Source organism: Crassostrea angulata, chromosome 7 (assembly GCF_025612915.1).
Source record: "Crassostrea angulata isolate pt1a10 chromosome 7, ASM2561291v2, whole genome shotgun sequence".
Lineage (NCBI taxonomy): Eukaryota > Metazoa > Mollusca > Bivalvia > Ostreida > Ostreidae > Magallana > Magallana angulata.
Genome location: NC_069117.1, coordinates 28,140,768 through 28,150,158, shown reverse-complemented (window position 1 = coordinate 28,150,158; position 9,391 = coordinate 28,140,768). Strand labels below are relative to the sequence as shown.

The 9,391-nt window shown below is 33.2% G+C and overlaps 1 long non-coding RNA gene across 1 annotated transcript; it reads left to right on the top strand.

Moving 5' to 3' along the window:
* Positions 1–4,947: 4,947 nt before the first annotated feature.
* On the top strand, positions 4,948–7,975 carry LOC128156845 (uncharacterized). The gene is made up of 4 exons (XR_008239768.1): positions 4,948–5,483; positions 6,645–6,722; positions 6,813–6,885; positions 7,580–7,975. It is a non-coding gene; the product is annotated as an uncharacterized LOC128156845 (long non-coding RNA).
* The last annotated feature ends 1,416 nt before the right edge of the window (positions 7,976–9,391 follow it).

The window sequence follows — 9,391 nt, the reverse complement described above, 5'->3', positions numbered from 1 at the left end:
AATGAACGTCTATCGGATCGAAAAGTTTCAGGAAAATCGAATGAGTCATCTCCGAGAAATCGCCTACACAAGAATGCGTAAAAAAAAGAATTACTAGATAAGATCTCGTTGTGAGCAACGAGGAGGTCTTCTGTCCGATTAGTAGGTGTTGTGACATCATTGACTCTAATTTTCGTTAACAAAATATATTTTGGAAGAAAGAGTGGAGTACTAGTGCTTTTGTATATTGCTTTTTTATTAGTTATCTTACATTTTTTTTTAAATACTTAAATTTCTTCCAATCAAATAAAGATTAAGACTGTTGCGAGGGGAATATATCACGGACGGACGGACGGACGGACGGACGGACGGACGGTCGGTCGGTCGGTCGGTCGGTGGGTGGGTGGGTGGGTGGGTAGGTAGGTAGGTAGGTAGGTAGGTGGGTGGGTGGAGTGGGGTGGGTAGAAATTTTAAGAAAACCCTCGCAAGCAAGTGTATCAAACTTCTTACACTTCATAAGCATATTTAAAGGACAAACACTATCTATTTTCAATTCCGTTACATATTTTTAAGATATCATTAAAATCGCAACACTAAGAAATTTTATGTACGATTTCCGGTTCGTGAAAGTAAACATTTCAAATCAACAACTTGATATTTTGTTGGATTTCAAAACATTTTTGAGAAATGGAGAGTTAAAAGGATGTCCAAAGTGAAAAACTGAAGCAACCAAGAGATTAATTTCACCCTAATTTAATCGAAACATGCAGCCGTCTGAGCCCAATTTCGGGCTATATTTAACGAATTACTTATAGAAGAACAGGTTCATAATTCATAATACTTTGACAAATATCGTCAACATGATTTATCGGGAATTCATTTCATGTAAATCGCTGACAATTATTACTCTTTTTAAAATATTGGGGTTAAAATTACGAAATGTTGACTGGAATTTTCTCACAGAGCAGACTTTAAATCGCCAGATCATAGCTACGTTTCCTTTTCAATATGAAACTTAATTTGCCTAAACTTATTGTATACATGTGTAATGTATGTCACTGGATAAAGATAGTTTATTAAACTATATTACTAAAGTTTAACACGTTTGTGGCGTGTTTCCCTTGTAATGAGAGCAATTGTACAACCACGTAAATGCACCCACCCCCATGGATACACACAGAGCGTGCAAGGGGATAGGAATAAACGATTATTTTAATTCAAATGGTTTAATTAAGTTAAATATTTGGTCTCTTCAATTACATGTTTATTTCTGAATAATTTCCCCGCACCATATTTTCATTTCGCGAGGGGATGCTCAGCTTTGCGGTGTCTTTGTTACCTCTAGCACCTAAAAACCCTAATAAGGTTAACGCGTGAGAACATCATTACATTGTTAGCATATATAAACGTATTATACATGTACCTACTTTTCATTTTATAACTTTTAACAAAATATCTCTCAGTAAAGGGCTGCAAATAAAAAACTTTAGAGCCCTTTGGTCCCCTAATTTTAGAGATCAGCCCCTTTTTCTTAATGTTTGGAAATTTGTTACCGCTCTTGAGATATATGGGAAACAACGTTTTCGGGGCCGATCCCTTATCTTCTTAAAGAGGCCTTTTAACAAAATTTTGAAGATTGCATACTATTAAGTACATCGTTTGGGGAATCTTTTTTTCAATATTGCTTTTAAAAATATGTTTCCTTCCTGAGACATGGGTAATTAAAGTTTTAAATTTCTGACCCTAAAAACCCTTTAATTATATAACACATGATCAAATCATTACAATGCTTGGATATATAATTGTACGATAAACATATTTGCTTCTATAACCTTTCACAAAATATCTCTTAGTAAAGGGCTATAGATAAAAAAAAATGTAGAGTCCTTTGGTCCCCTTTTTCTTGATATCAAATGGATTATAATTCTAAACACATTCTGTTTAACAAGTGTTTAGAAATTTTGTTACCGCTCTTGAGATATATATGGGAAAGAACGTTTAAGGATCCGTTTTTTCTTTATAGATGCCTTTTAACAAAATTCTGCCAGTGACCTTAACCTTGCCCAAATGACCTTGGTTCAAGGTCATGACGCACCCTAAGGTCAGAAGCCATCTTTGTGTGAAGTAAGAACTTTCAATGTTTCTCCGTGAGAAAGATATAGACTGGACACGAATTTTGCACTTTTTCTGCCAGTGACCTTGCCCGAATGACCTTGGTTCTAGGTCATGACACACCCTTAGGTCAGATGCAATCTTTGTTTGAAGTAAGAACTTTCAATGTTTCTCCAAAAGAAAGATATGAACCGGACAATAATTTTGCACTTTTTCTGCCAGTTACCTTTACCTTGCCCGAATTGCCTTGGTTCAAGGTCATGACACACTCTTAGGTCATAAGAAATCTTAGTGTTCAGTAAGAACTTCCAATGATTCTCCATAAGAAACTTCCAATGATTCTCCATAAGAAAGATATCGACCGGACATGAATTTTGAACAGACAGACGGACGGAGGGACAAGGTGATTCCTTTATACCCACCCCCCCACCCCCAACCCCCCCCCCCCCCCCAACGAAGGGGGGTATAATAACGGACCAGTGTTTACAGGAAGAATATTCAAAAAAATTTAGTTGATCGAAGCTTAATTTTTTGTTTTTTTAGTTATTTTTAACGGTGTTCCTTTATTGAGTATTTAAAAGGAAAGTAGAGAGATCAGTTTTAGTAATTCAAAATTAAGTTCACATAATTTGCCATAGAAAAGGGTAGACACATATCTATTCCAAGCATGAAAGACTGTAACTATTGGAACACTGTAGCAATTGAAGATAAGTTTCTCTTTTTATTCAGTTGTTCTAAATATATTCATTTTAGGGCAGTTTTTGAAAGAAATGTGTCTACATGTTTTATTAATAGAAATGAAAAAAAATGTCAGATATCCTTAAGGCTAAGCTCCGTTTTAATAGTAAATCTTCAAAAGTGTTGAAAATAACTCTCTCATTTATTAATAAATGTACATCCTCCAGAAACAGAGCACAAGCTTTATTGTCAGAACTATTTTCCTCTCATGTGAATGTGAAATATAATTTTACATGTATATCTTTCATAATGATATGTAACAAAAAGAATACTTCTGTTTATGCAGATATTGAGCTTTTGCCAATTATTGTAATTGTGTTTGTGCCAATGAAAATATTTGTAACAATTTGATCACTGTACGTATATTTTTATGTTTAAATACGTGGTGAAAAATTACAGCCAGCTTTTTATCAAGTCATAATCTGTGTTTTAACACTTTACATTATGGTGTCCGATTTGAGAAATTAACAAAGATATGCTGGGTAAACCACCACCTCTGTCACTTGTCTAACTCAACTTCGCACAACACGCTTAAACTACTCTATAGCAGCTTTACAACTGAAGAGTTTTACTTTACTCGCTGTCGTGCTGTGACACACGAACATTCGCGCTGAAAAACAATCCACCGTCGCACTAAGCCAACTGCATACAAAGCGCTATCGCATTAAGCGGCATCGCGCTAACATATCTAAATCGTTATATCGCAACAATGAGTGGTGCAAGATTGTGTTTAACGCGACGGTTTGTTATTGGAAGTTATGTGCTACCACGGCATACTGTGCGAAATTAAACGAGCAACGGTCTGTTTTGTAAAGTTTTGTTAGCGGAACAGCGTGTTGCATTAGTTGTGTAAGGGTGGTTGCGAGTTGTGTAAAGTTGTGTTAAAGCGACATCTAATAGGGGTTTCCATCTGAATGCGATATTGATGTTGGATTGTTTTAATGACATCATCAGGACTCCATAGCATGCATATATCTTAATCGGATCGCAGTGTTATATTAGCTCGGTTAACCTTTCCGTTGACCGTTTCAATAAGTGTTTTTACCGGATGGTACAAAAGTGCATGTACATAGCATGTGTAGTATAAGTAGTACAAGTGTGACGCAAAACTCTTGTTTTTCAAGTGTTCATATAGAGATCAGGTTTGAAAATACCAACTCTTAATATTTATTTGATATACTACTGATTTAAAAGAATAAAACATTGTGAAGACTATTTGAAAAATCTCTTGGCAAATATACTAAGTATAAATAAAATAGATACAAAAAGTATCTATCTATTAACTACCAGTACATGTACCAAAAAGGGTTTAGTTCTCTTAATCGTGGACTCCAATATCGTGGCTTACGTACATGTTATTTAGGAAAGAATTGTATTTAAATAGTTTAAAATTTTGCAAATTTAAAAATGCTCAGGCTTCTTCATTGCTGATAAGTTAAAGAAATACACCAAATACTATTAAACTTAAATCAGAATATGATATCATCTTGTTATATCCCACGATTCGCTATACAGCAGTCAGTGGACGGGGTGAATTGCATTTAAAACGTTTTAAAGGAGATGATCACCATTTTGTTAAGTTATATTTTTTGTTTTTATTATTCACAATGCTTAAGGAGCGCATTTCTAATGGTCAAATGAAATTTGAGAATCAGTCGTAGAGTTATAAGCAAAATTCGTTATCATGTTAACAAGGCTCGTGTTCTGTTTTTGTTCTCAAAGGTTCAATATACCAGTAAAAAAATTCAAGCTGATTTGTCTCTCTTCTTATTTATTTTATGCATAAATAAACAGTTCCTTACGTTTAACACATTTACTTTACACAGGATAAATCTCTGCCATTCAGTTAACTGAAAGGTGACTGATAGGTAACTGAAATGTGGCTGAATAGCTATGCCATTCAGTCACCTTTCCAGACCATTCAGTTATCATTCAGTTGACTGAATGGCAGAGGTTCATCCTGTGTTAGGTCTAAAACTAAAATTTTGTTACTTTTATTGTTTACAATGCTTTAGTAATGCATTTCTGATACTTAACCAAAATTTGAGAGTCAGTCGTAGTTATAAGCGATATACAGAGCTCACAATTCTTTGTTAGTACATGTAAACAAGGCTCATGCTTTGTGTAAACATAGGCTAAATATCCCCGTTTTCAAGCTGATTTTTCAATCTGTTAATGATAAACAGTTCCTAGCACTTTTTCAATTTTATGCCTATACTTGGAATTTTCTTTTCGACATTTAAAATGTAAATAAAACATGACCTGGGCTTTGTTTACATTATTAATTATTGTGAGCTCTGTTGTTTTTTCGATTATAACTTGATGACTGGCCCCCAAATGTTGGTTGACAATTCAAAATTTCTTACTAAAGTATTGTAACACTAAAATCGGTAAAAAATATTGACCAAAATCGCGACCATGCCAATATAAAATATACGACATTTTAAGCATAATATACCTTTTGGGAGTTAGTATTATAAATGAGAGCATGCTTGTTTAACGTCCATTTTTTTAATCTGATCAAAGTTTAATTAAAGAATTCATGCGATTTCCTCTGATTCATTTCAAAGGCCATACACAGGATGATAAACAGTTCAGTGGTTTTGTTACACAACAACTAAAGTGTAGTATTCGGAGAAGGAAGACTTCTACTAGTAAGTTTAAGTACGTGTAAGCTTATTTAAAAACTTCATGTATATACATGTACCTAGCCTTTCCCTTTGCATATTAAAGGTCTTCTCAGTATCCATATTCTTTTTAATGCAATTTAGCATTCAGGGACGGTTTTTAAAGGTATTATTGAAACAATAAAATGCTTTAATTGGTGATTCATGAAAGTACAAGTAGCGACAATGCACAAAAAATACAGAGCCTGCGTATTTTGTAATTTTTTTTAGCAATGATCGCTACCTTCATAACTCGCGTGAATCATTAAAGAAATCATTTTTTGTTCACACTTACATCTTCCTTTTTACATAAAAATTAATTGATTGTGAAAATCGATACTTGTTTTCATTTAACTTGATTTCCATGTAGATTTTAGCCCTGTCAGTTTCTAAAACAGCTGTGAATTTCAATTGGGTTTCTTAAGAAATAGAGGAACAATTACTTTATAGTTGTGTGTTTTGGAAAATAGTCACTATTAAGATAAAGATATATACTTGTATTTAACTTGACCAGTTGTCTTTATTTGCATATTTTATCAGTGTAGAGATTCGAAAACACATTGCACTCTTAATTACTTTTCTCAATATTACGATGGCCGCTAATTGCTTAAGTACAAAGCGTGTAAAACTAATTGTAAAAGATGTCTATTCATGTCACGTAACTTCAATGTAAAATATCTCGATTCTGTCTAGGTACGTTTGTTTTCGCGCTCTTCTTTTCTCATTAAGAACTTCAGTTCCCGAGTTTTAAAAAATGGAAGGCCCCCCTCCTTTCCCGTACTTACACGCACAGATGATGAATATTGATTTACAGGATAAGGCCACAAAGCATGACCGAGACTAAAATTGTGTACAGCTATTGATATTCTCATAGTTCTCAGGCAGGTTTACTGATATATATCCAATCAATTTATGAAACATCATCTTTGTTACCATTAACATATTTTTTTTAACCTAAAAAAAACATGACAAATTATTGATTATACATTCGTAAGTTTCAATTTGAACTTCACAGGACACGGACGTTTCCCTATGCTACACTGCATGTTAATACATGTACCTTATTTATTTCAGTATATGAGTTAACTATGTGCAATGATGATCTTTAAATTCTGAAACTAAACCCTTTTCGCATAACTTGATCTTTAGGTTTTGGTCTGTGGTACCTGATACATCAGAAGCATTATACAGCAGCCATTGTATGCATCGTACCTCTGGCTTGCATATGTAAGAACTTTAAAAATTTATAAGTAAATCGTATCATTAACATCTACATTATTTAAAAGTAGAATAATTAGCCGCAGTTGTTTTTACTAGTGGTACTCAAGCAGGAGGCATCGTAGGGTGCCAACTATGTGCTAAAGGATGATTAATATGTTCTCTCATTAAGGTATGTTGTCTTACTGATTTTCTTTTAACAAAAGCAAATACTTTAAAGTAAAACACCAATTAAACGATATTGGAACATTTTTTTTAAACTGGAAGCCCATTATCCAAAACCTTATCATAAGGAATGAACTCAAAAGCGAAACAATTTACGTAATTTAAGGTGGTTTATAAAGCGTAAACTGCCCAACCAATCTATAACCTATTAATTTTGTATCTGTTAAATAATAATAATGATATCAATAACATGAACATTTCTTTTAATATTATTCCTTTTAGATTCTGAATTAAAAAAAGGAACTGAAATCGTTTTGAGAATAATCGATCCGCCCATCAGATCGGAGATGTTCAGTTTAGATTGTTTTTTAATCATTGATGATGGATGTCGTGTATTTTTAAAGAAAACATTTTCTGAGAAAATTGTTTGAAAAAAAAATGACTGTTCTTAGAGCAAGAAAAGGTCTTTCTCTGATTTTCATGCCATACACATATGTTTGCTGTAGTGTTAAGGAACTACATAATTGAGTGTAACAATTCGCTTATTAGTTATACCCATTATACAGCGATCCGCCATCTTTAATATCATGGAAATGAAAATGCAGCATTTCAAATGTATGCTTTTAGTTCAAATTAACTCACTAAAATAGCAGTAATCCATGCATTTGTTAACCTAACTGAGTACTTGTTTATTATTTCAGCTTTAAACAAAGAACAACAAAGGAATGAGGTAGAAAATTTGCGTAAAAAAGTCACATGTGTTATTTGTGACACAAATCGACGAGAAATTGTTTTTATTCCATGTGAACACCTCGCCCTTTGTTGCTCATGTGACAAAGAGAATAAATCTGCCATTTGTGTAATTTGCAAAAAACTTGTTACAGATCGAAAAAGGGTCAGAATGACGAAATTACCGAGAATAAGTTGAGATTTGTGATGTTGATTAGTACGCAGATATTAAGGATTGTGTTCACAACTTTTTGACATTGCAAGGAACTCCTGAGAACATTATATCATTTATATGTATATATTTAACATTAAGAACATAGTATCCATGTAAGTCAGAATGCTATGTTAATAAAATAATCTATAAAAGACTTTTTACATTATTATCCCCGTATCAAAGACGGAGATTTCAAACAATTTTTGCACGTGAACAATATCCATTTCACATTTTGTATATTATTTAGTAACAAGAGGTCAATTGGTCTTAACGGTCACCTGAGTACCATAGCCCATATATACAACTTGCTGAGGAGCCTCATATATGTATTTAACTAAGTTCCATTCTGGATTAGAAAAATTTTAAAAATGTTATGACAACCACCTCCCTGTCTGAAATCTTTCAAAAAGGAATGACACTAAAATAGCCCAAAACCTGGACGGTTATATTACAGTGCATGACCTGATACTGAAAAGGTGCAGGAGATCTCTGGCATATTGACTCTCTCTTGAAATTTTACATCTTCTGGCAAAATCATTTAGGCGTGTATACGCTTATCAGTGAATTTGGTTAGCCAATAATATTACTTTACTAATAAGAAGTCTATTTGTTTTTGGGTTTTTTTAAGAATGTTCAAAATCTGTTTTTGTTTCAAAATGATTAAATACTTGCATAACTTTTTTTCATATTTTTCATAAAACTTCATAATTACAATATATTCAATGATTAATTTACTAAATATGAACAAATGAAGATAACTCCATTATGAAGGAGCAAGGGAAGATAACTATATTAACTGTAACAACCCTTCTTACTGAACTCCTTCCAAATGGTTTAACAATACCTTAACTTTGATACACAGCTTCATTCTTTCTCTTTTTTAAATATGTGAATTCACTGATTTCTTTCATTTAAATTCAGGAGCAAAATAAAGTAATAAGTATTACGACCCCCGGACCCTCCCTCAGTCATAACCCTTGTCTTGTATGCCTTTTCATACATGTAGGTGACATGAAATATTATAAAAGATGACAGCTTAATGTCTTATTCTAAATATGCAGTCAGTTTTTATTCTTTGTCAGTAGATGTTGTTAAAACATCATATACATAATCACTAAATGACCATTTTGGCCACACCCTGAATTAAGAACCCTTATCCTATACACTATGATTGTTAAAGGCCCGCTCTAGATTCAAATCCCAACATCGGGAGTCTTTTTGTATGCAGTCATTTTTTTTTCAGTGTCAGCAGATGTAATGAAGACAATCTTTTACAATATTAAATGCTTTAACACTATATAATTAATTTGGACCTGCCCTATAGTCAGAATCCCTACCACGGGGGGGGGGGGGGAGGGGGTGGGATGGGCTGTAAAGGGCGAAACAAAACGAATTTGAACGAAAGCAAACGAAACAAAACCAGAAATCAAAACAAAACGAAACGAAATTTAAACAAAACTAATATCAATTTTGACTACATAAAAGTGAAAATAAATGAAAATAAATTCATTGAAATAAATTTTTGAATCATAAAATATAACTACCTGTATGTATCAGATTGCTGCTGTAA